This window comes from Typopeltis vanoorti, chromosome 21 (assembly GCF_054136105.1).
Source record: "Typopeltis vanoorti isolate ZY-2024b chromosome 21, IOZ_Tvanoo_1.0, whole genome shotgun sequence".
Taxonomy (NCBI): Eukaryota; Metazoa; Arthropoda; class Arachnida; order Uropygi; family Thelyphonidae; genus Typopeltis; species Typopeltis vanoorti.
In genome coordinates, this window is record NC_143569.1 from 2099283 (window position 1) to 2123954 (window position 24672).

The 24672-nt window shown below is 34.7% G+C and overlaps 1 protein-coding gene across 2 annotated transcripts in view; it reads left to right on the forward strand.

Annotated features, from left to right (window-relative positions):
• The first annotated feature begins 436 nt into the window (after positions 1-436).
• The window catches only part of LOC150094598 (thyrotropin-releasing hormone receptor-like), a 208342-nt gene continuing 184106 nt past the window's right edge, over positions 437-24672 (forward strand). For both annotated transcript variants that reach the window (XM_090410978.1, XM_090410979.1), the window contains exon 1: positions 437-536. The gene's annotated coding sequence lies outside the window, so the exon portion shown is untranslated. The remainder of the gene's footprint in view (positions 537-24672) is intronic.

A 24672-nucleotide genomic window follows, 5' to 3' on the forward strand; every position in this document is an offset into this window, starting at 1 on the left:
TTGCAACCATTCTGATACTGACGACGATTGGTTGCTATTGTTTTATGCAGATATAAAACGTAAAGTAGTGTACATCAGTAATGCCATTCTTTTGCATTAAAAAAGTGCCAATATTTTCAAATAAATAAATCTTTCAAAAAATAAGCCTTTCAAAAGTTCTCAGTTGAGCTGCCAGTTATAATATGTCTAATTTCTCTTGAAATAATAAGAAAATAGTGATCCAAAAGCATCCGAAAGCAATTTATTTATTTTATTTTTCAACAGGATTGAAAAATAAAATAAAGCAATGGAGATAACTGTATGCAATGCAATCGTATCTTAGTTAGATCATAGTAAACCAGAGGTCGCCCCGCATCGCAGAACCGTGGAGCAATGTCTGGCGTCACAAATAGCTTGAAACAGCTTGTTGCTTCAGGTACCTTTCTCTCTCTGAGCCAGTCAGTCGATGTACTCAGTGAGTTGCGTTCATTTGCTGCGCTGCACTGTAATATTTTTTCGCTGCCACATAAAATCAGAGCACTGAAATGATTAAGTCGGTAAGTAAAATAAATATATTGATGGTATAAAGTAATTCACTTGATTTTCTCCCGCTTGTTTTCGTTATCATGTATGGTTCTTATGAAATGTAATCGTTTTTTGTTTCTTTTTATAACATAGTTTAAAAATGATATGTTAATATGACAAATTTGAAGGAGAAGCTAATTTCGGCTATAAAAATAATTTCGCATAGTAATTTTCTGTAATTTCTCTGAAGTTAATTCTTTCAATTTTGTATTAAATTATAAACTTATTCTGAAACTGGGTAACCTTTCATAACAGATCGAAAGTTAATCTCTCTTGCGTTGATGGGTTTCGTTGTCGTAAAATAACAGTACGTAGCCATTATTCTAGTACGCTAGTCGAATGCCTCTGATATATTTTTATAATATAATCAAACGAGTTATATAAAAAGCAAGAAATCAGACCTAGACTATTTAAATTTTTCTTATAGATTAGATAGATAGATTAGAGAGAGAGAGAGAGAGAGAGAGAGAGAAATACTGAAATTCATATAGGAGTAAAAAAATATTAAATAATCAGCTCTCTCAAAGAGCGAAATGGCGAAGAATCCATGAAAAAACCTTTAATTTCCACATTCCTCTCCCATGGCAGAGGCAATTTTTATGGCATCCCTTCGCTGCGCCATTAGTTTCAAGTAAAGTTTTATAATATCCGTATTTAATTGAAACTGTGAATTGATTGTCGCACTCATTTCATTATAATTTTAACAGAAAAAGGCCTTTAGAAATGGACTTACAACCACAAGAAACTGTCAAACTTATTAAAAATATTTTGATCATTTTGAAATAAAAAATTTTCAGTTCAAGATCATTATATCGTGTTTTATCACAATTGCTAATAGGCGTCATGTGATCATTCAATATTGCTTCTAAACAAAGGATAACGGTCACAATAACAACGTTGTTTTTATTTTATTTTCAAACAATCTGATAAATTGGAACTTATAATTAATGTTTGTAGTGCGAACAAATGATTTCATGAATAAATGAAGGCAGTCATCTGTACATTGAATGAGTGAAGGATTTCGACCCACACGTATGGAAATGGCATATACAGCCTTCCTCCAGAACTCAAAATGATCAATGTAGAATTCTAGTTCTCATATCCTTCCACAAGTCCTTCTATTCAACCAGACTAACACACAATCGGAAAAATTCCGATAGTTTTAGACTTGGGAACGCCATTAGTCTGACTAATTATTCTATATTATACATCCTAAACACACACACACACACACACACACACACACACACACACACACACACACACACACACACACACACACACACACACACACACACACACACACACACACACACACACACACATCGAGTGGCTGTAATGGAACTGAGTTTGGTATTAAACGTTTTTTTTTTTCTAGATAAGATGATAAAGAGACTGTGAGTAAAGAATATTCTTCTTAATGTGAATTGTACTTATGAAAAGGCTGCAAGGCTATTGTATATTAGCACCGTTTGTGAGATTACGGGATACAAACTCCGATAACAGTATTAATCCACTAAAGTGATTAATCCACTTCGAGCCTCTAGTAAGCAGGACAGTGGTTTATTGTGTAAAACGTTTCACACATATCCGTGCCACATTGAGATTCCAATCTATTCACTCCTTTGAAGATTTTTTTCCATGGCCTGTCACTGTTCTCAAAAATTGTAGATGTCAGAGTATTTTTTCAAGGCGATGTAATATCTTTAAAATGCCCATCCTATAATATATAGATATAACTGTAGATGTTCTATTTTGTCTAGTATTATTGAAGTATAAAAAAAATAATCAATCTTTATTTCAAATCCGACAGAAAAAACTCTAGAATTCTAATAAATATCTCCATGTTATTGTCATTTTGAAGGCCCTTTAGGCAACTATAAATGCCACTTTACTGCTTCCCAATAGCCGATGCCCTTTTCTGGCAACATATGGTGGTGATTAAATTTTCTAGCATAACACACCGCAAGTCCTCCAATAGGGGACTATTTTTAACCATTTCTCGCATTGACGATTTCCTATCGCACGACGACGACGACGAAGAAGAAGAAGCCCGTGTTAAACTAAGAGCAATTAAATTAGTTTTAGAACTTTATTTTCAGTTTATTCTCCATCTGATTGCCGGAGAGCAATATATCCAGTTGTTTCGACAAAGGATGAGAGGGAAGAGGTTTTACTGGATTTTTGCCTTTATGTTGACGGATGGAGACCTGTCCAAGAATAAATTGCAAAAATCGGAAATTCCGTTTCAAGTCGAATGAACAACAACAGACTGCCACAAATGCTATACTGATATAAAATAAATTGAAAAATTAAGAATTACAAGAGCAAAAAAGCGATGGTATAACAACTGACCAGGCCACTTGGCCTTAAATCCCTGACAGGAACAACAAGAGTAGATCATGAAATCATATCGCAACGGCAGCCACTTTTAGAACTAGATACTAATTTTCTTCCAGAAGGCGACGATCAGTTTATGCCTAACTACGAATGAAATATGTTTCTGATAAATGAGATAAGAAAGTGTCCAATAGTTCATTCTATCAAAATGTCCATGCTGCTAATTATTTGACATTTTTAAACATTCGTTAGATCATTAATAATTTCAATAATCAAATTAATTTCCGATTTAGCACAATACTCTCATTTTCCTTATTTTAAGCAATGCCTGATTTTTCATACGCTATCAGTTTGCAGTGACATCACACTACGGATGTATAGTAGATGGAAGTAACAGCGGTAGTTTGATGAAAGCTGTGGGGGTGTTTCCTAGTGTGGCGTGACTTGTGTGCTGTTACTAGGTGGTAAGACAACCATCATGCGATTCTCATAGAGGCGAGCTGTCGGCAGCTTCTACAGTAATAACTTAAGAGCATGTGCAGAACAAGTGTGCTCATGTAGGTGTCGGTTTTCATGTGAAGACGGTAGTATGTGTATATATATATATATATATGTGTGTGTGTGTGTGTGTGTGTGTATATTAAGAGGTTCTTGCAACTCTTTTCGTTAATTCGCAGTACAGCCATATTAAAGGCGATGCTTTGTTTAAAATCCTTCCTGCACTCCATTTTCCACATTAATCCGCTTAAGGCACTTAATGCTGTAATCCGTGTTCCGTTATATAAAGACGTGCGTTGGCGTTATTATTAACAAAATCCAACCCGCTTCCAATAAATCATCATTTAAAAGTTTTAATCCTTAAATTGGGAGAACAATTAAGTCATCAGTATTTTTAATCTACTCAGCCATTCGTCCTTCCGATAGTTTTATTTCGAGATGCAATGCAGAACTACGTATGTTTTATCTTCAACTGAAGTAGATTTTGGTTATATCAGAGAATCACGAGAAAGTAAAAAAATCAGAATAATATTACATGCCAGGAGAAACAAATACGTGAGAGGCGGAGGTGAAATTTATTATTCGCTTTGCATTCCTCACATTTCATGTATAAATCCCATAAGATATTTTCATAGTGTAGAATTTTCATTTTTTATAACGTAACATGTGCCAGAACTCTCTACAAATAAGCAATATTTATTTTGTGGCACGAGGTGGGGGTTTCGAATGTTATGAAAGTTCAATGATTTTCATACCATTCGAAATCATGATGTGATGTTGTCATTCATGTTACTTAAGGAGTGAAGTAACTTAAAAGCCATGTTTCTTTTCTAGAATGGGGTTCCCCCTCTTCTTCTGGAAAATAGTTCCCATGAGAGAAGTAACCTATTAATATTCTTCTTGAATAGCTGGAGAGCTTGGGGAACACTTGTCAGGAGGGCTGCTTCAGAGAACAGAGGCAAATAAAATGAAGAGAAAGATCAAAAATAAACTCGAGTGGTTTGCTGTTAGAATGTAAACGAATGTTGGACAGCTGTTGCTTGTAGTTATATTAGACTCAATAGAAAGAGGAGGAATAATGGATGGCATTTCAGTAGAAATGAGTCCATGGAAGTAGCTGCAGAAGATATAAGACATAAAACTGACCGAATGTGAGATAGCAGTTGAGGTAGTTCATAGAGAGAGAGAGAGAGGGGGGGGTTATCGATTAGCCGGCGTTCCCCCCGTGTCCTCTTAGGGAACCGGGGGGGGGGGACCCGGGTTACTTGATAATGCAGTAATGAAATCTGGGTCCATTACTGCATTGTTCATTACTGCATTATTACTGCATTCATTACTGCATATTTCTTCTGGGTCCCTCTTAGGGACCCAGATTTCATTACTGCATTATCAAGTAATATTGGCAGCAAATTTGCGGATAATGCAAATGAGCTGTTTTTTTTTTCTCTTTGTTGCTTTTTAATCTATTCCTTAATTTCATAACATGCTTTTCCGGTTTTTTTTGTTTTAATATTTTTTTTCTTGTACTTAGTGTATAGACAATTTATGTCAACAGAAAATTTCACATAATGTAAATTTAATGGTAGTGGCTCTGCTAATTAAATTCTTGTAATCATGCATTTTTTATGAAATTATTTTTGTTCAAATAAATGGCTCCTTAATGTTTGGACAAAACAAAACAATTTCGCTGTTGAATGCAAAAATAAGTAAATAAATCAAAGCTAAAAGCATTTTTTTCTGTTTTGAAATTAATGAAATCAAGTTCGAATTTTTCGGATAATGAAATATCCATCAGCACTTACTAATAAAATGAGTGCCTTTTTTCTGTTTTCCGTTCCAAATGTTAAAACGCTTCCTTACATCCTTTCCTCATAAATTGTTTTTTCCTAAATTACAATATTTTGTTTTCGGTTTTCTTATTGAATAACGAGTCTGCGATAAAGCAGTTTAAATCAAAAATACAGCAGAATACATTCATGCTATTCACTCATTTCAATGAATATTGCTAATGAGAAAAAAGAAGCCTTCCTTAAACATAATTAGAATGTAGATGAGTTTAACTGTGTGGTGTGATACAACTACTGTACTTTAAGAAGACCTAAAATGATATAAAGACCACATCGTATCAGCATCTGGTATCTAACTCAATCCAACTTGATCGTGGAAATGTATTATACCCCTAAACTACCTAATTCTAAGTCATTTGCATGCTGAATATCTGAGATTGTTCTAAGTATGTTTTTTTTTTCAATAACAACACAGAATAATGTTGTGTTTTTACAATTTAGTTCCTATTGATTTTGATACTAATTATGAAAAGAAAACTGCGTTTCAGAAAATCTGGACGTTAAGTTGCAAAATTTTAAATGTATGGAGACATCGAAATGACATAACTTTATATGAATCTATGTTTATGTATCATGTGTCACTTGCTGTGTATTAGGTATATCTGAATTTATACTATTTATATATGTTATAAATATCGAAATGAATTTTATTATGCAATTAATCGTGACATTTAAATGATGAAATTAATTAAAGATAAATATCTTACATATGTTCATCTTTAATATTTGCGGGAAAGTGAAAATGCAAAAGATATATTTCTAAATAGCTGCTGCATCTTTTATGTCGATTAACAAGCTTAGGATACTAAGATCTTGTCCTAGTATATGAGTTGTTTCTTTCAAAGAAACTAGTGCTATTCTAGTCCCCTGGTTTCTTCCAGAGATAATAAAATTAAATATCTGAATTTTGGTATCAGTTATTTCAGAAAAGAAGATTGCAGCAACGCCCAAGCAATCATTTAACCAGTGGTGTCCAGCATATTTACAAACAGAGGATCAATTTTTGCATGATCTAAAGAGAACTTCCAGAAGGAGGTTGTTCTATAAAAATATCCTTGTTACATACCAAGAACGCGTTTCATGCTTAATCTGCACAGATATAACAACTTTAAGATGCAAACTGTTTATGGCTGCTTGGAATTACTGCCGAAACAATAAGTCTGTTGGCAACGATGTCCACGAAGTGAATGTATGTTATCCGAGCCATTTACCTGTTTCGGATGAAAACTTGTGCTTCCGTGAGTAAAATCTCAAAATCTTGAATTGAATAATCCGGAAACTGCACTCTAGAAAAATGTGAAACTTTTTTTTTTTCGAAGTCACTTCATGGGTTCAATAAGCAGAGTGATAGTGGCTCACTAAGGGAAATGAAACGCATCCTCACCTAAGTGACAGGTTCAAATTACACATCTCTCCCCCAAGGTGGAATTTGAACCTTATTGGTTGGATAGCTGTCAACAAGACCGAGAAGACCAGTAATGGTATGGGACGTTCTTCTTTGCATGCGGATATTTCATATAGTGTTTCATTGCGCAACCAGAGTTTTTGAATAAAATTCTATGTAATTTTTGTTACATGTGGAAGCAATGAAAGTTATTTAGATATGTTTTACTGCATTGCATTTTTTAACTATAACCATTATTAAACAATTGAGACTAAGGTGAAGACAAACCGCAACATATGCATACCAAAACAGAAGTCTTCAAGAAGATTAGTTTACAGGAGTAGTACTGATTACTTCTCCAGACTCTCACATCTTTAATAGTGTCATTCATAACAGTTACTCTTTTTTTTTTTCACTACAAAAACGCAGTTAACATGAAACTGGCCGGTTCTTTCTATTAAAAGGAAACAAATCCAGCAGTGGATAAATATTATGCATATACCTGACACTGAATCAGAAACATTTATTTACTTCGCAGAAATCAACGGTTTCCGTATAGTCATACAACTGCCAATACCGATCCTCTTCAATTCCTTGTGCATAGTTCGGTGAAATACGCATCGGGAACAACTATCATTAAATGCTCCGGTCAATTGCTGCACACAAGAAGTCCTGTTTCTTCCTTCCTGACAGACTGTTTGAGGACCACAGTTGCGCCTCTTAGACAAGCAATGCGGGCTACTGTTCCACTGAATAAACCGATTCTACTGATTAAACCCGAGATATCTCACCTTTTGAGAAACCAGTCAGCTCTGCTACTTTCAAATCTTGGCTCTTTCAACAAGACAGACACCCTCAATAAGCTTTTTATCTAACTCCGAAAGATCCTTTGTTTTTCCCATTGAGATCAACACTATTGACGATTACGGACAGCAGCATTCTGAAATGGTTGCCTACAACAAGCGGAGAAAGCAGTGATCAAGCATTTTGCATATACACTGCGTTAGCGACGTTTACGTACATCTACGCATGTCAGCCGATTGCTAACATACGTATATTTCGTCAAAAATAAAAAAAGAACAGCTCCTTGACCACTTTATAAAATACAGTTCTAACTAGAAATTTCAATTTCGTTTACAAGAAAAACTGAATATCAAGCAAGTAGACTTTCTACAAGAAGTATGGACCCTTCAACAGAACCTTTTTTTCTTCCTTCCACGTACATTTATAAGTAACTTGAATCTGTGGATTAGGCTTAAAGAATCATTTGATATCTAAGCTGTTTTACTGGTTATGTCAAGGAACAGTATCGTAGGTGTCTTGGTCCTCATCATAAGACATAACCATGACGCTTTATATTATTAAGTATACAGTATATGTCTTTTGAGTTTAAAACTATTTACGGTGTGCCGTATTAAACTGGAATTAGAGTTATTGCGAGTTATACATCGGTCATTTCAGCACGATATCTGTTTGAATAATTTGGAATGAGATAAAGTGTGGCTGTTCGAGTAATGGCCACTGCTGTTTTGGTGGTGATACTAGTTTATACCTAATTTGTTGCCAGTGTTGGTTATCTTGTTGAAAAAAATTTCCCAATTTCCAAAGGGAAATTCGGAACTGTCAGTGGTGCGAAGCTGTAAAATTAAGGAATTGATAGCCGATTTATTTTCAAGTTCCAGGCTTAAGAACAATCCAGTGTTGGTGTTGTTGGATTCTAATAAGATTGATAGTTTTATTATTGCTCCTCATAGGAGCAATAAATATTTTATCCGCATACCGGCATAAAAGGTACTATCTTCGGTACATAGAGGTGGGTGAGACGCAATTCTTCAAGGTGGAACATACAGTTCTTGGCAACTATGCGTGTCAACCTAGAGAGAGAGAGAGAGAGAGAGAGAGAGAGAGAGAGAGAGAGAGAGAGAGAGACTCGGAATGGGAAGGAACGGCAATAGATTATTTGCATGAGTTTGTCAATTTGTGAAAATTATATTCATTCACGAAATTGGACAATACTGTAAAAAGCGTGGAACCCAATAGTCCTTTCTGCTTTACTAGCCTAAAGTCCAAAAACGAAAAATATAGTGTTATTAGTATGTGTTTACTTCTTCTTTACCAGCACATCCCGTTTCTTTCTTTTCATTCTACTGAGCTCTTTTTCCCAACCTTTCTACCGCCTTTCTCCCTTTTAAATTCTTCTTTTTATCCTACACGCTAGACTCTTCTAACAACGATCACAGCAACAAATTCTTTCTGCTGCACTAAAACTAATCTCAGTCACTGACTTTTAGTCATTAGTTTAGTTTCAAATTAAACCTATGATTTAGCGCTTCGCGGTGATTTATTTTAAAATAGACTTGCCGCTATTGTAAGAAATAATGTGATCAGTCTATTGCTCCTAATAGGCGCTATTTCTAAAACATTATTAGAGAATAATGAAAGGGTCAAAATTAAATTTTTAATTCAAGTTAATCAATTTCATAAAAATATAATTTAATGGTGTTAAATGCTACTGCTGAATAATGTGAATAAGATTTAAATATCGCCACAACTCCTAGTAGTTATTGAGAAATATTAATTATGAAATATCTCAAATGCGGTTTCTGCACTTTCATTCATGGAGCTGATATAAGAACAGCATCAAAGATTTAATATTTGCGATCATTATTATTCCTTGAGAAATTTCATTATTTCGGTCTGTTTCCTTGTGAAAACAATGCTTAACTGGAAGCATTATAAATGAAGAGAGGTCCAATATATAAGCATATTGTGATTATTTAAAGTTCATCATGATAAACTATTGACATTTACGAACGGTATAACGGCTTATTTCTAATGCGATACTTAAAATGTCACTTTATCTGGTCAAAATGCATAGAGTAGTAAATTTACCGAAAGATTATCGCTGCATTAAAATATTAATAAAGGTTCTCCAAGCATGTGCTATTTGAAGAAATGTGCGACATACTTAGTTATTATTACTGCATCTTCAAGGAGTTCAAGGACTCATCGCGGGAGGTCACTTTACTCCGCACGTCTCCGATCTCCACTACTCAATCATTCATCTACACAACGATATTTGTTGCCCACGAACTGTATTTCTTGTCGATATATTATGCGTATTCTGTGACAATTGTTTGTATGTTGCATGTCAAACCTAGGTTTCGGGGGGGGGGCTTAAACTCCTACCACTTCCCTATGAAATTGCTAACACTCCTTCAATTTGCAAAAATCCCATGTACAGATTCCTCTCGTCACGACGAGAATTTAACTCAGATATTTTCCAATCAAAGAGCGAAATCTCCATCTGATCTTTCAACTGCACTACGGAGGCGAATAGAATTATTTTGCTTAGAAGTATAAGATAGTTACTTAGAATTATGTATTTTAGTGCAAATAAATTCAGAAATTCAGCTTCATCTTGCGAATATCAGAAATCAGCGTGTATGTATACCAGTGTGTATACAGTTTCTGGCTAAAAGAATTAGCAACCTGGTTTGGTTGCTGCATGTCATAATTACAACGTGATTTTACCGTTGTCTGAAAGGTATCAGGAATAATTTGAAGTGATACCTGCAGAGTGCAATAATAATATTCAACTCCTTTGGATAGTAAGAGTAGTGAACTTCATGCTTTATTACGTTTCAATAAGTGGATCCTCAGGTTGGTTTGCTGGAGATTAGTGGATGACGAGAGAATGCGATTGATTTAGCTGTCATATTCCTTAAACTGAAAAAATGGCTTCCGGACGAAACTCTAAAACGGTAGTTTAAAAAATAGTGTTTGCGCATACGGTAATATTTTATTATATCGCCACTCTATTAATTTAACCCCGTGAGTGTGGTTCCACTGTCTAGCGCAGTGCTTCCCAAACTTATGGTTGTAAAGGCCCCTTTGGAAAAATTAAAATATTTCACGGCCCAACCATCGAAAAAATATCGTAATACAGACATATATATTATTATAATATTTATTGTATTTATATTATATTCAATACAAACATACACAGCAAATATTGCAAATATCAAATGCAAATATTACATTTTTAGCATCAAATACACATCTGACATGGCACACTTGGTCTTAAAACATTTTAAATTTGTTTTCATTATTTCACGCTCCCCCTCATCAAAACTAATGGCCCCCCAAGGGGGCCGCGGTCCACAATTTGGGAAGCGCTGGTCTAGCGAATGTGGATTCATGTAATAGAAGTACTTTTCTCCATAAGCAGAGTTTGAAGAATGCAATGAAGAATGCCGCTTGCTATTTAGTTTTAAAGATGTTTTGTCTTAACCTGTCTATGATGAAGTAAACATTTATGATATTTGTAACGGAAAGTGACTTAATTGGTCTCATACGGAGATGCAATCATTTCACTCCGATAAACGCAGGATTTTTGTAATAATAGACCAGCTGGAGAACACAAGCAATTAAGATTTTGTTGCAGTTGAACCTTGAACAATGCGGGGGTTAGGGGAGCCGACCCCCGCCACGCGTTGTTCGAAAATCCGAGTATAACTTTTGACTCTCCAAAAACGTAACTGCTAACAGCTTACTTGACCGGAAGACTTACCGATAACATAAACAGTCGATTAACACACATTTTGTATGATGATATATTTGTATACATGTATTATATACTGTATTCTTGCAATAAAGTAAGGAAGTAAGAGAAAAGAAAATGCTATTAAAGAAAATCATAAGGAAGCGAAAATACATTTACAGTACTGTACCGTATTTATCGATACCGTAAGTTTACGTCGTCTGAATATGATGAATCGTATGTCTGTCAGTAGCTACATTAATATTATTATTATTATTATTTCCAGCATTTGCATAGAGTTCGGAGACTCATCGCGGGAGACCCAAAACAACCATCATACATACAAATCCTATCATACCACTCCTTGAATCCATTCACCGTCAGGGAACTCACAACCAATTATGGCAATACATTGCACTCCCTTATAGCTCAGCACGCCAAAAATCTGGTCCGCACATCCCTACTAACCCCACGCTTACACAACTTACACAGATGGCTCCTAGTTCTCTGACTATTTGTCATATATTGAAAATGTCCCTTGCATCAATTTTATAAAACCCCTTTAATATCTTAAAAGTTTCTATCATGTCCCCCCCCCTTATCCCCTTTATCAACTACACTTGGTAATCCACAAACCTTCAACCCGCCAGTTCAAAACTGTTCTTCAAAGGGCAACTGTACTCGAAAGATTCCTTTCCACTCGCATAATCGTTATAAACAATATGAACAACGAGAAGCATCACCATCTTGCGGTGAAATCAGATGAATATTTGATCCTTCCCAAACGTTTCTTTGATTCGTTTCGGTGATATGTCTGATCTCTGAAACAACTGGATTTATCTCCGATTTAAATTTCAGGTATGGATAGTTCATTCTACTGCAATACAGTAAAAGGCTGGCTATTCAATCTCAAATTTCGCTTTCTTTACAGATTTGCAGTTCGTTCTCCTATAGCATCCCGTTTCTGTGCAGGTACTCCTATTGCAAATAGTTGTTTTGTATTCTGTCGTTATATGCGATGAGGTGGTAGCTTGAGATAATGCTGTAGGAGGAGTGTAGCCTCTGGGAATACTGTAGGAAGCAGGCTGTTCCAACGAAGGGAAAAAAACAATTATAGAAAGAAAAGATTTTCTGATATGTTTGAAATGGTCCAGCTTACTTTTGATCGTGGCTACATATGAACATTTCTTTTTCGGGGTATTGATGAAAACAGAGAAAGATTACTGACAAAACTCAAGTTAAAAATAATCCAGGAACTATCTATATGTACCAATTATAAAGCAGATTGATTATCAGTCCTTCGGATGGAGGTGCTCAGTTTGCCTATTCGCTGATTTCGATTGTACGAAGTCATTTAGGGTCACTGCAGAGTAGATTTAGGAATCGTACAAAGTAACCATTTTATGACAAAAATGAAATGCGACCCTGACCAGAAGGGAAAGGTAACTTTAGGCGTGACATGTTTATAAAAGAAAAGTCTAGAGATAAATATAATCCGAAAAACGGTGACGAGAAAGTTTCTTCTAAAGAAATATATTTATTTTATTCGTGTGGGAATCCCCCCGTTCCTCGACCGCCCCTTAGGAACGGTTGAGCTCTCCTAATGAGGGAATAATTATGAATTTTGTGACTGTAACAGCGTGTGTTCACGGGCCCGGTTAGTTTCTTTTGAGGAACGAAAAACTCGAGGAGAAAAAAATCTTTACCTCCGTATGAGACCGGCTAACTCACCTTTAATCGAAAGAGACCAGATAAACGTATAAACGTTCTTCACGTCATGGACGGGAATCGCACCCATGTCTTTCCGACCAAAGGGCCTCGTCTATACTGACTGAGCTACGGAGGGTCATAAGAAATGTATTGATGAGTTTAAAGAAACAGCATAAATTGCCTGTTTTTAGCGTATAGGCTTTTGAAATCAGAGTAGTTAGAAATTGATATCAGTCTTTTTCTTTGTTTTGCAGTGATATATTATTTCATTTTGGAATGTTTTTGTTTTCATATTAATTCCATTCATATGAGATTCGATTACCTATGCGAAACCCCTTTGGGTTTCCAGCATTCATTCGTTCACTGCATTTATTGAAATACTTATTTATGGAAATGAAATTTTTTATGAACACACACACACACACACACACACACACACACACACACACACACACACACACACACACACACATATATATATATATATATATATATATATATATATATATATAGAGAGAGAGAGAGAGAGAGAGAGACAGAGACAATGTTAGATTATTGATAGCTGTCTGTCAAAACCCAGAGCTCGATAACTTTCAACAAGAAGTTTTTGAGAAGAAGTTTTTTTACTGTTTCGATATTACATTTCTGTTTTAATAATGCTCAAATATAGTGAGGAAAATTGCTTTTCTATGTAAGAATTACATAAACTATTCGTTATAACAAGAAATTGTATAAAAGTGCACAGAATTTTCCCAGGTTTTATCAGTACCGTAATTTCTAAATCAACATGCCACTTAAATAAAATAAAAAAGAACTAGTTTAAACTAATTTTTCGATATTAATTTTATATCTTTCTAAGTAATATTGATATGACTTTTCAAGATATAAAACTGAAGTTGTTCTTGAAAACAATGGGTGATCCTATAGTAGGTTACAGGTGGATTATTAGTAGAAGTATTCTCTTTATCTGTCTTTTTTTTTTTTTGTGATCTTGCTATCCGGTTTAGCTGGCTGAAATATTGCATTTCTTCTTGAAGATGGATTTTTCCAAGTTTCTTCGGGCTATTTGATCATTTCAGTATTACTGTTTGATTCTCTAACGTTTTTCATGCCGTCTATTTATTTCCATTCTTCTTTCAAGCCGGGAAACTGATTTTGGTCTCAATAATGACATCCTATTTTTTTTACCAAAATGTAAAAATCGGATTCATTCAGATATTACATTAATTCAAAGTAATTTTAATGCTACTCAAACTCTTTATAGAAATTTCAATGTACGTAAAGTTTTCCTAATATTCTGTCTCTTTTTCGTTTCAATATTTCTCTCCGGAAAGAGTCGCGAATTTCGGTGAGATGATCTTACTTAATTCACGAATTTGAAAAATTTGGATGGATTTACAAAATTCTCGTTAAACAAGTATGAAAATAAAACTGATAGTAAAAGACGCGTTTCTCAGTAAAATTCTTGTATATGACATCACAGCAACTGAACTTAAAACTGTTTACAGTACATTTCATTCAGTTATGTTATAATTATGTTATAATTAATTCATTTCAACATTATGACCAAATGGGTCCCAAATATTATTTAAACCTCAAGTCAGATGACAGAAAGATATTTAGTAAAATATCATAATTTTCAGATTTAACCAAAATCAATTTTGCCATTTATTAATGTGTACTGTACGCCCACAAATGCGAGACCTTTCGACACTTCTTCGCATGTCTCAAGAAGGAGAATCCATTCAGATATTAGCGTAATCCGGTTGGTCTTAACCTTTTTAGTGATCGGCATCCCCTTGAATCTAAAAATAAGTTCTCGCATCCCCTTGAAAAATGTGTTTCTATTTCTTTATTTAGGAAATTACATCTATTGCAAGATAAATTATTTATTGAAAAATAAACACATACATTTACATACAAAACAATATCTCAATTTTTAATGGCTATGTTGATGTTGTGTATTAATAATAATACTTTTGAAGCGAGGCTCCTTTTTTAAAACAGCCACGCGTAAGTCATCACTTTTATTTAAGCGATTTCTGGCTTTTGTTTTTATGTGCACAAGTGATGAAAATCCCATTTCATACAGCTAGGTGGTGGCAAATGGTAAAGGTGTCTGCAATGCTGCTTTTGCCAGCTGTGGATAGGATTCACTGTGTACACCAGAATTGTTCTAAGTCCAGTTTTTCAAATTCCATTTGAATACTTGCATTGGCTCTTATTTCAATAAGATCGTCTTTTATTAAATAGATGTCGTCCATCGAATCTGGGTCAAATAGAAATCGATCCAGTATCCATCTCTGAACTTTGCTAATATTTCCTATGGTAAAGTATCCATGAAATGATTCACTCAATTTTTGGAGGTGTATTGCAATTTCAGGTATAATTATTATTTTCTCATTTTCTAGAACGACTGAATCAAGCAAAGGAAAGTTTGCAAAATTCCCATTTTCAACTCGACGTTTCCAAATTTTTAGTTTTTCAATAAATGAAGATAATTTTTCACTAACTGTTATTATGTTCTTACCAAATCCTTGCACTGATGTGTTTAATTCATTCAGGTGGCTAAATATATCTGCTAAGTAGGCTAGTTGAAGTATTGCTTCTCTTTTTTCAAAAGCTTAACTAAATCACAATTTTGGTTAGTAAGAAACTGTATAATTTCCTCGTGCAATTCGAAATCCACTGTCATGCAAGTGCATGACGGTGCAACATGCAATGCGTTATTGTAACTTGCGGTATTTCTGTCTTGATGTATGAAAAAAATCCAAAATTTTTGCCCAACATTGCAGGGGAACCATCAGTGCAAATTGGGCCTATCACATTCATGGGCATTTGATGTTTTAAAAAAAAAAGTTTTTAATATGATTGAAAACATCAATTCCTTTTGTCGTCAATTCCAGTGGCTCACAAAATAAAAATTCTTCCAACATTTCTTTTTCCTTAATGTATCGCACAAATACCAACAACTGACTGCAATTATCAACATCAGTTGACTCGTCCAGTTGAATACTCACTTTTAGAGGACTGGCTTGGATATCTTCTACTACTTGCAGTAAAATATCAACACTGAGATCTTGTATGCGCGATCGAATCACATCGTTCGATTACGGAATCTGCTGAATTTTCCTTTGTGCTTCAGATCCCAATACAATTTTTGCAATTTCAAGAGCACATGGTTTTATCAATTCCTCAGCTATTGTATGACCTTTTCTTTTCTTAGCACTCAGATATGCCACTTGATAAGAAGCTTCTAACAAGGGCTTTTGAACTGCCGCAACGTCAAATTTTGTGATAGTGCCGCTGGTATCAAATCGTGCCTTCTTGGACTTCAAGATGTTAAGAGTATGTCCTGCAGACTCACCACCATGCTGATTGTTGAAATGCTCTAACAACTTTGACGGTTTAAGATTGGATTTTGAAAATATTTTGCAACATAAAATGCATTGTGGTCGTTGCGTACCACCTTTTTCTGTTGTACAAGTGAATCCATAAATAACATAACCGTCTTTTCATTGGCGTTTTTTTTTCGACATAACGAGGGTTACTACAATCAATAAAATAATAATTATAATTTTTCAAAATTTGCAGAAAACCTTTATGTAATGAATTGATCGTATCCAGTATGGGCTTTAGTCTCTGATTAATGTTGATAAATTAAGAAAATTAGTATTCGTTTCTGCGTCAAACCACCTCGTTAACGTTCGTACTCAGAGTATGCGAACACGTGCGCGTATCAAACAGTTTCTTATTGTACTGCATGTGCTGGTAATTGCGATGCGAGGTAGAGAGGGAGTGGGGTCCCAAAAGTCGACGTAGCGTTCGCTAGTTTCTCACAGGCGGTCAGGCGGTAGCTTCCATCGAAAATTTAGAAACTTTTCTCGCACCCCTGGAAATGCTTTCTCGCACCCCCAGGGGTGCACACACCCCAGGTTAAGAACCACTGGCATAATCAATGCGTTTCGTGGGATGAGTGTTTATTATTATACGTCGGAAAATTAGCTTTTCTTTTATGAAAATTCTAGTGCTTGAAGTGGCAACTATTTTACTTGTACAACAGTTGGAAAATTTATGCATAAAGCACGTGACTTCGCCTGTTGGTGGCCAATTCATGCATCCTTTATTTCTTTCTCCCCTTCAGCATGAATTGACTCTTGGAAAAATGCAAGACTCGGTTCTATGATGTGTGGCGTACAATACTTTGAAAGTATTGGTGCCATTAAATTATTTCAGTTAAATGAAAATTAAGTTAACACGCCATTTGATATGGAACCCAAAAACAAATTAGAATATAACACATCCAGTTAGATCCCGTTAGAGTTGAGGAGTAATATGAATACTGGCATAAAACACGTAACTAGCTTTTATTGTACTAATTAAAGCCCATACCGGATACGATCAAAGCAATTATGTGTTACATTATATGTATATATATTATATATAAATCTCAGCGTCTGTTTAATGTCAATTAGTAAGGTTTCTTATACAGAAAATGCGCTGAATGATTCCTAAATAAATGAAAGACAAAATGAGGTTATAATCCTCTGAGTTCAAATCCATGATACTAAGGTTTATTCTGTTTTTTACCCGATATACTTTAACTAAACATTCCCAAGGAAATAGTGTTGATTTTCTGCGCTCTTCTAGCCTTCAATGAACAAAAAGTAGCTTAAAAATCTATAAAGTCACATATGTTTTTCTTTATTTAAATAGCTTGTCCATTCCGCTTCAATCCTTAAATCATGGAATTGGCATTTATATGTATTTAAAAACCCAACTTATCTTTGTGTTGCAGCTACTTTTAATCATTCATTCGATAAGATCGACTCAACCATGAGTATATGCACATACATAGGGACAGCATTTCCGGTGCATGTTTAATGCTGAATCAACAAAGTATTGTGTATATAAGCTTATGTATTGTTATCTACAGCAGCCATCAATATGTCCACAGAAGCGATATCGATGGACCTCTTACAGTTTGTTCTCTGTTTATCTGATTTTCTTTTCTTTTTGTTTTAATTTCTTCCATCACTGATGAATATCTTCAGAACTTCTATATTACACACACACACACACACACACACACACACACACACACACACACACACACACACACACACACACACACACACACACACACACACACACACACACACACACACACACACACACACACACACACACACACACACACACACACACACAATGATGATACAACACAGCGAAATATCATGCCGATATATAATGATTGGAATTCTCCCACTTAAACAAGGCTTCGATCTCATCCACAACAGGCACTACAACATAAGTATCAAAGGATCAGTTTCAGAGAACTAGAAAAGTACTACTTAGATATAATTGGTGAGATCGTGCTGAATAAAAATATAGGATTTTATATTCGGCCAATATTTAGCAGGGAAGAAAAGGAGTAGGACTAAAGTTTAACATTAACTTTCTGTTTGAGTGGAAAGAAAGTTCTACTAAGGAAGAAGTGAAGGAATTTTTTACACCTATTAGAGAAGAGAGCTGACATACAGAAAACGGAAAAGCTAGTCCTTGTTAGTTATCTAAATGGTAGGTTAGGAATTCCCAAGCACATAGGAATGTTCTGGGAAAATTTGGGAAAAAGTGCAGCGCTAGTAATATGATAAATGATAAATAACTGTCAGATGTCTGTTCAGGACATGAACCAGTTATCACTTACGCCATGTTTCGTATAAAGAGGTGCATAAATTCTCGTTGCGGAAAGACAGAAGAAAAAGAAAAGTCATATAGATTTTCATAGACTGTCAATGTTGACAATGATAACTTCAAGCTGGTTCAGAATGCTGGAGTATACAAGGGATATGAAATAGGAAATGATCATCACTTCGTTTTGCGTAGCATAGAATTAAAATCACACTGAAGAGAATTTAAAAAAATATTAAGAAAAATTTAAAAGATAAAAAAAACGAATTAAAGAAAATAATTAAAAAATAATCAAAGAAAGAAATTAAAAAAAAACTAAAGAATGAAGATTTATAAAGAAATTATTATTTTTATAATTTTTAAATCTCTTTAAACTTTAAATTGTCTTAATTTTTTCATTTAAATTTTCATCGGTTTTTCTTTTTTTAAATGTTTTTAATTCTTTAAAAGAAAATAAAGTTTGGACAAGAATTAAAGTAGAACAGCTTTCAGTGGTGAATTGTAGACTCAATTATAGAAATATTCGAGAAAAATGAACCAATTATGGTTCATTTTTTCGAATTCGAAAGATGAACCAATATGAAAAAACATTGATTAATTCCGTTAGGGATACATATTGTAGTGAAGTCATTTGCAAGGATAATGAAATTCAAACTTCACAGTGGACTTACGAAGTTAAATGACAGTCCTAAGAAATAAGAAAGCATTCCAAAACGAAACAGAATACGGAAAACAATGAAAGACAGCTAAGTTAAGGGTAAAAGTAGCTTAACTAAATCGTGGGAAAAACTATGAAAATAATGTTGGATTCAAATATCTAGAAGGCGAAAAATGTTCTGGAGGCTAAGGAAAATACTACCAAATGGAAGAAAGGGTGTGTAAAAGAAATCAGAATTGATAAAGTTAATAGAAATTGAGAAAAGATATTATGAGTGTTTGGAGTAATTGGAACGCTATTGGAGGCCTGAAGTGACGTGAAAAGTTCATGTTTGTACTCTAGAGCAGGGGTCGGCAACCTGCGGGCCGCATGCAGCCCAAACGTGCATTTTTGGCGGCCCATAAAAGGTTGACCATACTTACATGCCATGTGTCCTGTATGTTGAATTATTTAAATAATACATTTTATAATATGAATAACAAATTAAAATAATTTTATACCTATACTTCTTGATATCGCCGTGCAACTTGGTGCGAGTCAACCTTGTGAGTCATCATGAGTGAGGATAACAAAGGTTATTTGTTATCCGACGACAACCGAGATTTTGGCGCACATTAAAGAACGCATTTTCGTTAGAAAATATCCAAAAATTTTATCGATGCTTGCCAAAAAAGCAGGGAGACACACATATTGTGATGCATAATATATATTACATTGTTTTTACGTGATAATTTTTCATAATAAAAATTGATAACTCAAATATTTTTTTCATTTACTATTTTCGCTTAATTAAACGCTTGTGGCCCGATTATTAAAAATAAAAGTTGAATGTTGCCCGCGAGTCTGAAAAGGTTGCCGACCCATGCTCTATAGTATCGTTTATTTATTATGTAAAATAAATGCATTAGATGTAAAAATAAATAAATAAATAAATAAGCGCAAAAAGATAAAATAAAACAATAACAAAAAAGGCAACTGTGAAGATGATATTCAACTAGAAATGCTCAAATGTGGTTTTAAGCGGCTGCCTGCATAATTCAGGAGGTACGGTAAACTCTACTCAAATGATAACAGTAGATCTCTCATAGTAACAAACTACGGGGGAAATAAAACGAACAATAATTGAAGAATTTCCCTGTTAAGTAAGATTTATGCAAGTATGCTTGCATGAATACTTTATAATAGATTATGGAAGAGAAACTTAGAGAACAAGCTGGGTTTCTTTTTTTTTAAAAAAAAATTTCTTCCATCACTGATAAATATTTTCGGAACTTCTATATTACACACACACACACACGCGCGCGCGCGCGCGCACAGACAGTTTTTCAGGATCACATTTTTTAATCAGCTACAATTATATGATTAAGTGGAACAATACATAGTATCTATTTAAACTGTAAGTCTACGATAGTTGAATTGGAGGAAGTGCTAGAAGATGGTTTGAGACAAAATCGGATGCAAGACTAGGGCGCACACTACTTAAGTTATTATTCGTCATTTATGATGATCACCTTATGAAACAAGTGCAATTAAACCTGATATCGAAATTGGATATATCAAAATTAGCTCTTTTCTTTATGCAGATGATGCTATACTTCGAAACAAATCCGGCGCAAGTTTCTAGTATTCTTTATTTAAACATAATAACTTCTGTAAAAAATTCGGGAAGAAAATAAGAAAGAAAAGACGAAAACTATCAAAATAATCATGTATATGGAAAATCTTCAATTGATCTCAGAATGGCACCCTATCAAGTAAAATATTTCAGTCATTTAGGCACAGTTTTGGTCAAGATTGCGAAGTAAATATAGAAATAGACAAGAAAGGTGGTGAGCCAAATGGATTAAATTACAAGGAGCCAAAGCCCGTAAGCAGCAGCATACAAGACAGTGGTGAAACCAATTTTTACTTATGGATCATAGTTGGGTTAGAAAGAGAACAGTTGCTCAAAGAGTAGAGATGACATTTATGAAAATTTTGGAAATTTATGAAAAATTAAAAAAGATTAGGAAAGAGAACAGATGGCATCAATAGCAGTATTATGCGAAAAGATGGGAAACTTAGTAAGAAACTTAGCATTTTTAGCTTTAAATTATATGTGAGCAGAAATTAAGGCGGTATGATTGGTCACTTAAACTTATGACAGCGGAAAATTAGTGAATCTGATGATTACGGTCAAGATGAAAGAGAAAAAGACTGAAGAAGACCAGAATATAGGTGGATTGATTCAGACGGAAGTGCCTTGGGTTAGAAATATAAGACCTGATAACATTAGAGTGCTGACAGGCCACAGAAGTTGATAGCAGTCATATATCATTTATAATATCAGTCACATATTCCATATGCAAGCAGCAAATTGATGTACCATCACGTTATAATTTTTATAGAAATGCTCTACTTGATAGTTAGTAATTTCACTATTTTTAGAAACTAAATTATACTGCTCAAGAAATTAATTTTCTTTTGTTTAAACCTTTATCCAAATACGAGCAAACAAAAAATTTGCATTTTCATGATATATTTATGTATATATACACACATACATGCCATCTATAGTCCAGCTCAGGACAGGAAGAACCATTATTAGAGTTTTTCAACTAAAGGTGGGTTAGTCCGTCTCATACGAAAGTTGCAGAGTTCTCCTGGAAAGTAGGATTATTCTTCCCAAAAAGCAAACTAGCCAAAGGAACAAACTCATTTTCAGGCATTACAGATATGGTCGAAATGGCTGATATGGCAATATTAGCCATATCTAGCATTGCAGATAGGATTAACTATCCTATCATAAGCGATATCAGGTTTCTGAGAAGCCAAGCTATTTTGCAGTGGCAGGCCATTGAGCCTAACACGAAAAGGAAAGTTGGGATGGAGTATGATTCTATGATTATATACAGTATATACTATTTTTTATGTGATTTTCAGTCCCAAAAGGTTTTAATCCTATAGCACGTTAGTATCATAATTGGACTAAGGATTTTTTTTTCTGATTAATTTTATCTATTTTTGTAATATTTTTTTATTTATTTTTACATAATCCGGAAATCTCACTATGAAAATCAAACATGAATTTTTTCAAGCCATTTGAAACTCTAACAAGTAGATCTCACACAGGAGATTAATTTTCATTCCTCACCTGAAGATATTTATAATCATGCGGTGGCTCGAATTGAGCACCCAACTTCTTAGTTGGGCAGCTGATACGGTAACCATTCAGACAACTGGGCTGTCATATACAAATTGAATCTACCAATCTCGTACTCTCTTTTCCCGTTTTTCAGCTTTCAGCTTATTCCAAAATTCATGCTATATCCACTTTTACAAAGTAATTTTTTAAAAATATAGTAGCGGATTAAATGTATTTATCGATGAAATATATTTTGGAAGACAGCATTTCGTTTTGGTTTTACCATTATCCCAGTTGGACCTCGTGACTGTTTGTCTCCGACAATGAACTCTAATGTACGGTATCTGCCAATGACTTGAGTTGACTTGACTATTTCTTGGGAATGTAAGCATTGAGGTCATGGAAGCAAGCAGTGACGCTTCCGCCTACCTAACTATATAAATATCCCGACCCCGGTTCCGTCCTGATTATTACCTTGATATACAATGGACAAGTAAAAGCACAATTCAATATTTGGCCCCGCAGTTGGATGTGTCGTCATTAAAGAGGTCATTATCGCTTCCTCGTTTCATGATACAGTTTGTTTAAGGAAGTCGACAATTGCTGTTTTGATGTTGGTCATAATTAAAAGCATTTATGATCTCACTATAGTACTACTATCCCCCAATAGTTAGCGAAGTACGATTTTCTCCCACAATGCAATCTCGCATTAGATTATATTAGCTGTCTGACATATTTAATACCAATGGAATGCCAGTTAGTAACGTAATTAATAACATACAGTTGATGGCTGAATTGATTTATGTACTCCTTCCAGTGTTTCGATGATACAGTATGGCCACGTTATGCTCATGATTCTACTTTTGAAGCACATGGCAAAAATGTAGTGTATAGACGTTACGAATAAAATAAGCCTTCTTGAATAAGTAAAACAAAAATAATTAAATAACAAAAAAATAGGAGCCAATCTTATTAAAAATTAGTGGGTCTCTCTGCAAAATATCAGAATATGCAATAAACGACTATTATTATAACGATTCTTTACATTAATTAATTAAATGTCCTTAAGATGCAGCAGAGAATATGAAGAAAGGGTTCGTCTAAATATTTAAATTATTCGGCAATACAATACAGATCGTGGACCAATTTTCCATGCACCGCCGTGGTGATATTGAATTGAGATATTGAAACTGTTAAAGACAGTGGCAATGCAGGTAAACAATGGCGGAATTTAACAAACGACTACTGTATGAAGACATAAAAGATAAACAGAAGAGATGGAACTCTTTTTTCAGTCCGATTCAGGCATCTACCAAGCATGGAAGGCCTCACATATGATAACAAAATTTGACTACAACCCTAAAATATTCATACATATCCATGCCACAGTGTGGTGGCTCAAACTCACAAATCATTTATCTACGAGATCAAGTAGGCTAACATTCTGATATATTCATTCCCCCGTTTATTCCTCATTGTAATTCATTTTTTATGTACTAACACTCATGAAAGGTTGGAAGCTTATAGTACATTAATATTGAGGGCTGGCTAAGGATTTTATTATTATTATTATTATTACAGGGTGTTCGGGATAAATTTGACATATTTATAATTAATTATATTTTTCCGTAAGTTACATGTATTAACACACACTTCTCTTCATTTAAAAGTTTGGACCCTTCTTCATTCATATACAAGATGTCAGAAAGAATGGATAGCTGGAACCCACCTGAATCATGGAAGAGAATAACTTGTATCATGATGATTCGTGCCCGCCATCAAAATAAGGATATTACGACTGCTGCCCAATGCTCCCTGAATACAGTAAAAACAATCAGGCATGAACTAGAGACTTGCAATGGTGACTACGAGGATGTAGCAAGAAGAAAGATCCCTAGCAGACGATCTGATTGCGTTCGTACAGCAGAATTCCTCGCAAATCTGCAGGAACAGGTGTTGAAGAACCCTGGCATTGGAATTCGGGCTTTGTTCGTGGAGTTGCTAACTGTAGTCAAGCCCTGGATAACAAGGGTAGCCAATGGTAGGCCGTATGTATGGCAGCAGGATTCGGCCCCTTGCCACACCTCTGGGAAAAGTCAAAAATGGTTGTCTGAAAATTTCTACGACTTCACCAGTCCAAATGTTTGGCCTCCAAACTCCCCAGACCTTAACCCCATGGATTATTTTGTATGGGGCGCAGTTGAAAAAGACACCAATCGCACTTCCAGTAATACAAAAGCCCAGTTAATGGATAAAATTAAAACAGTTTTTGCGGCCCTTCCCAGGGAGACTGTAGCATCAGCTTGTTCG